General features: G+C 41.4%; 1 non-coding gene across 1 annotated transcript; it reads left to right on the forward strand.

The window, feature by feature from the left end:
* Positions 1-4484: 4484 nt before the first annotated feature.
* On the forward strand, positions 4485-4670 carry LOC115031451. The gene has a single exon (XR_003837074.1). It is a non-coding gene; the product is annotated as a U2 spliceosomal RNA (small nuclear RNA).
* The last annotated feature ends 1244 nt before the right edge of the window (positions 4671-5914 follow it).

Genomic DNA, 5914 nt, shown 5'->3' on the forward strand with positions numbered 1-5914 from the left:
CCCAGTAAAGATAAGCTTTTTTAAAAAAAATAATGTTCATCTGCAGTTGGCTAACTTCATGGAGTAGAATCCACGATATGAGTAGCCTGGACTTAGTTTGGAAGAGCCAGGCAACTTGACAATTACATTTGATCACATGGCTGTGATGTGCTTGTATAGCTAGCTCCTTGTGAATGGCATGGCCCAGGGGCAGTGTGCTGGACAGTTTTATGTCAACTTGAAACAAGCTAGAATCATCTGAGAGGAGGAAACCTCAGTTAAGAAAATGTCTTTATAAAAGCAGGCTGTAGGCGAGCCTGTAGAGCATTTCCTTAATTGTTAATTGATTGCTAGGGAAGGGCCCGGCCCTTTGTGGGTGGCAGTGTCCCTGAGTTGGTTGCTCCTGTGTTTTATAGGAAAGCCACCTGAGCAAGCCATGGGAAATGAGCCAGTAAGCAGCACCCTCCATGGCCTCTGCACCAGCTCCTGCTCCAGGTTCCTGCCCTGCGTGAGTTCTTGGCCCAGTTTTCTCTGATAACGGACTATGGTCTGGAATATAAACCCTTTCCTCCCCAGCTTGCTTTGGTCATGGTGTTTCATCTCGGTAGTGACCCTGACTAAGACAAGCAGTGATGTCAGCTCCTGGTATTAAGGGGCTTTGTGGACACAACGACTATAGCTCCAGAGCCTGTGACAAAGTCTATCTTGTTTGACCCAGCAGGGGAAGGACAGAAAAACCTGAACTTGCAATCTCTGGATTATTTAAATGTATGTATTCTTCTCCTGACACTGCCATATCCTTGCTTGCAATAAAGCTGCTCTGTGATTATAAACAGTTTGAGTCCTGTGCCCAGCTTCAGCAATCAGCAATGGAACACTTAAGGTAATTGATACAATTAATGCACAGAGCATGCAGGACAGGAAGACAGAGATCTCTGGGGGAATGGCTTATTTATTTATTCAGTCTTTATTGAGTGTTTACTGGTTTAAAAAAAAAAAAAAACTCTAGCTAGGCAACTGGCAGACAAAAATAACTCAAGCATGACCCTTGATCATAAGATGTCCGTTCACACTGGGAAGAAAAATATATAGACAGGCATACAAAAGCTCACAACCCGTGGTAATAACTGCCCAAGGAGGGGTTTACAGAAGCAACAAGGAAGAGAGTAAATCTTTCTGAGGGAGGGTTTGTTTTGTTTTGTTTGAGTTGTTTGTTTTTTAATGGATTTGTGTTTGCACTTAGAAAAGATGGGCATGAGCTACCAAGAAGCAGAAAGGGGCAGAACAAGGAAAAAGTGTACTCCAAAGAAAGGTGTCGTGTTTGCACAATATTTCATCAGTAAAGAGCTATTTAAACAAACTACGTAGTACAGCTGAGAACTATATAAATATGGCCTTACATCACACTGCAAAAGAACATTCTCTAGATACTATCAAACTCATCTCTGTTATCTATATTATATGTGTGCAGGTACATTGATGTTCACATGTATGTGTGTGTCATGCATGAGTATTTACATGCATATAAGGGTGCATGTGTGTTCGTATGTGTGAGTGTGAGTGAGTGGGGGGCGGCGGTTAGCCCTACTCAAGAACTATGACTTAATCATGACGACATACATGAGACAACAGCCGAACACGAATAAACAATGGAGGCAATCTTCCAAAGCACTGAGAACATGAGGTCACAAACATAAGGAGCCTATGAATACCAAACAGGATAAATCCAAAGAAATCATATTACACACATAAGATTGATAAAGACAAAAAGCAAAGAAACCATCCTGCAAGATGACAGCCAGATCAATAAAGCGGCCTCCGAAGTCCAGAAATCAACCCCTGCACTTATGATGACTTGATTCACAGGAGATGTCAGGAAAATGAATATTCTTTTCAACAAGTGACCTAGGCATCCATATGCTAAATATATAGTTGATATAGATATAGATGTAGATTCTGAACCCTTTCTCACACCATATGCAAAAACTTGATCAAAATGGATGATAGCTCTACCTACGATAGTGACAGTTTTAACGTTTTAAAAATATGAGCGTTTTAAAAATTCATGATCACGCATTGGGCAACGACTTCCTAGATAGAACACCGAAATCAAAACTGGCAAAAGACAACACAAGCAGAGGAGAGTTGACCTCAGGAGCATGTGCCTTCCAAAGGCACCGTCGAGAAGGGTGAAAAGGAAATGGACGAAACGAAGCACTGGTTGATAAATAATGCAGGGGGTAAGGGGCTCATACTGAGTATTTAAGAACTCTTATACCTTATAAAAAGTCAAATCATTTCTAAATTTTAAATATGGGATGAATTTTCTCCAAAGACATTAAGCTTGCCAGCAATCACATGAAAGGGTGCCCAACACCATATCAGGAAAGAGCTATAAAAACTACTCAATAAATAAATAAGTAAATAAGTAAGACTTCACACCCAGCAAGTGGGTGAGGTATAACAAGTTTATGGGGAGTTGAGGCCTTCACACAAAGCTGGTCATGGGTATGTATTCACAAAACAGTTCATTCTGTAAACTTAGAGCTAACAAATGGCCCAGCAGTCCTACCTGTAGGTATATACAAAAAAGGATTAAAGTGCATACGAACACAAACACTTGCATATGAATATTCATAGCAGTACAATATTCAAAAGTGTGGAAATGCCCAGCTTATGCCAATGGCCAGTGGGAAAGCAGAATTTTTGATCCCCTTACGATGGATCATTTGACAGCGTGAGATGCTGAGGACAGAAAGACTGTAGGCATAGACACTACACTCTGAATTAATCAACTTAGATAAAATGTTATGACCAAACTTGGGGACATAAACACCGTAGGGTTAAGTCAAGGAATATGCAGTGTCCCTAGCTGCTAAATAGTAGTTTCTTTTAGACCAAAACTAAGCAATCCTGACATGGCTGGAGAGGTAGCCCAGTGGTTAGGAACAAATACTGCTTTTGCAGAGGACCCAAGTTTATTTACCAGCACCTGCATCTGGCTTCTCGCCACAGGATGTAACTCCCACTTCAGAGGATCTGATGCCCACTTGTGGTGTGCACAGGAACCTGCACGAACATGCACATACCCAAAGACACATGCATACATACATACATACATACATACATACATACACACAGTTAGAAAATACATAAAAAACGTTTGTTTTTTTAGTCATGAAATTAGATATCAGTGCTGGCTGCTCGACTCTGAATATATTAAACATCGAGTCACACACTTTACAATTTTATGGCGTATAAATTTTATGGTATGCTAACATGATCTCAATAAAGCCATTATTGAAAAGAGAGAAACTAATTAAGACAAAAATAGAAATGATGTAGAAATAAAATTAATAATAAAACATCAAGACTAGAATATATCATCAAGATATAAAAATACATCAAACCATATTTTAGAAACACTTTATAGTGACACACTTGAAATCATTCCTGAACTTCATCAGCATCTGGGGAAAGAAGCCTCACCCACACTGGCACGTGAGGAAATGAGCCCAAGACTGAGTTGAATCCCCAGGGGAGGTAGAAAACCAATTCTTGCACCTTGATACATGCAAGCCCATACATACACACTAGACACATAAAATAAAATACGTAAAATGTATCCAGTTTGAGAAAAGATAAACTTGGTCAATAATATAATAGACAACTAGAAAACCCCAAGTAGCTTAGAGATGTCATTGCATTGATAACTCGAAAAATTCAAGAATAAAAGATCAAGAAAGGAGAAAAATAAATATCTGAGCACAGTACCATGGTGGTTAACGATATTAACTATCTAAGTTAGTTAGTTAGTTAGTTAATAATAGTTAGTAATAACCACATTGACTTGAGTAGGTCACAGGGTACTACATATGTTGCTAAACACTGTTTTGGATGTGTCTGTGTTTCTAGATGAGAAGCACACTGGACTCAGTGTACTAAGGAGCAGGTCCTCCCCAGCATAGACCTGCAAGTCACCTAAGCTTGGAGAAACTTCGGCCAGCCCAGGCTGTATGGCAAGTTCTAGACCGGTTTAGAGCTGCACATTGAAATCTCAGGGGAAGGTTTGGAAGTCAGGGAAGATGCAACTATCATAAATGAGAGGTCACTATAAAATAGCACGGACTGCAGATCTTATCTTCTAAAGTGGCTTTGGTGCCTCTATTGCTCTAACTCCAGCACTTGGAAAACCAAACCGTGAGGATAGGAAATTCAAGGCCATCCTCACCTACATAGCAAATTGGAGGTCAAACTCTAATGCCTGAGACTCTGTCTCAAATAAAAGCAGTTGGGGGAGTGTTGGGCTAAGGGTGGCCAGCAGATAAAGGTACTTGTTGCCAAACCTCAGGACCTGAGTCGGATCCCAGGGAGCCAAATGGTGGAAAGAGAAAGCCGACTCCCAAAAGTTGTCCTCTGGCCTCCATACATGTGCTGTGGCAGACACGTGCCTCCCATACACGTATACACAAAATCAACACATGCAATGATGGTTAGTTTTAAAGATCACTTCTTAGCCTTCTTACTAAGATCAAGGGCATGATCCGTTCTTATCACTTTAACGCTGGGTCCCCCATCTGAAGACCACATATTAAATGACTTGTGGAGCTTATCAATAGACTAGAAACTGGCTCTGCTCTCTACACCCATTGACCTGGTATTGCAGAACATCCAGGGATGGTGGATCCTCCCAGGGGTGTGGGAGGAGACGAATTGCTTCAAGTAGTATTAAAGATATAAGGGGGAAAATGTGTACTGTCTTTCAAAAGAATGTAGAAGACAAGGGGCTTCGTCTCCACTTCCCCTACTTGTGAGACATGCTGGAGAGCACCTTCCAACTGAAATAAAAGAGAGTTAAATAACAAATCAAACAGGAAGGTAGGCCAGATACTGGTAGAAGAAACCACAAAGAGCTTTGTTCTACCGTGGCCTTCAAACCTGTCCACCTGAGTTCAGTCCCTGGGACTCCCATGGTAGAAGAAAAAAGCCAGCTCCCACGCTGTCCTCTGACTCCATGTGCAATCAGAAATGTTTAAAAGATGATGGTACTGCCATAGCAGTAATCACTGCTAAAATTAAATCACTTAACTTTACAATAAAAGGTAAAAGACAAAAGTACTAAAGCCTAAAACAGATGGCGTTGCAGGGTAGGTAATATAAACAGATATAAATGGAGATCAGTGCCAATAACGTGGAGGGGACAGGACTCGAACAGTTTCCTACGCTAGTGAAGCTGTTGCCCTCCTAAACTGGACTCTTATCTCTACGTGCTATTCTCTGGCTGCCCTGTGGGAACCATGGAAATGACTGTAGACATCCTGGAAGAGGAAGCCAAGCATATCAACATGAAAAACGCTGAGAGAAAGCTGTGACAGGAGAGACCGGGGAGTGCAGAAGAACCGCATGACAGACTGAAACCAGCGTGTCAGACAACAGGGATTCCTCCCTGTCAATAATTACTTTAAACCTAAGTGGATTATCCTCTGCAAACAAAAGACATAGGGCAGCTAAATAAACCAAAAGCAGATTCAATTACATAGCGTGTACAAGAGACTCACTTTAGATTTCAGGACAGCTTTGGTTGAAAGGAAAGATAGAGAGAAAAGTATTCCATGCGAGTGGGATGCAAGAGAACAGGGTGGCCATATTTCTATCAGATAAGATAGACTTCAAGCCCAAGCTCAAGACTGCCAGAAGTCACTCAGGACTCCTTGTAGTGATAAAAGTATCAGGTCATCGAGACAAAACAATTAGAACTGCATAGATACCCAGGACAGAGTGATGGCTCAGTGGTTAAGAGCATACTGGCTGTTCTTCTAGAGGACCTGGATTCAATTCCCAACCCCTACATGGTAGCTCACAACTGGCTGCAACTCCAGTCCCAGGGTATCATGGGCACCAGGTACACACGTAGTACGTAGGCATACATGTCATC

This window comes from Mus caroli, chromosome 6 (genome assembly GCF_900094665.2).
Source record: "Mus caroli chromosome 6, CAROLI_EIJ_v1.1, whole genome shotgun sequence".
Lineage (NCBI taxonomy): Eukaryota > Metazoa > Chordata > Mammalia > Rodentia > Muridae > Mus > Mus caroli.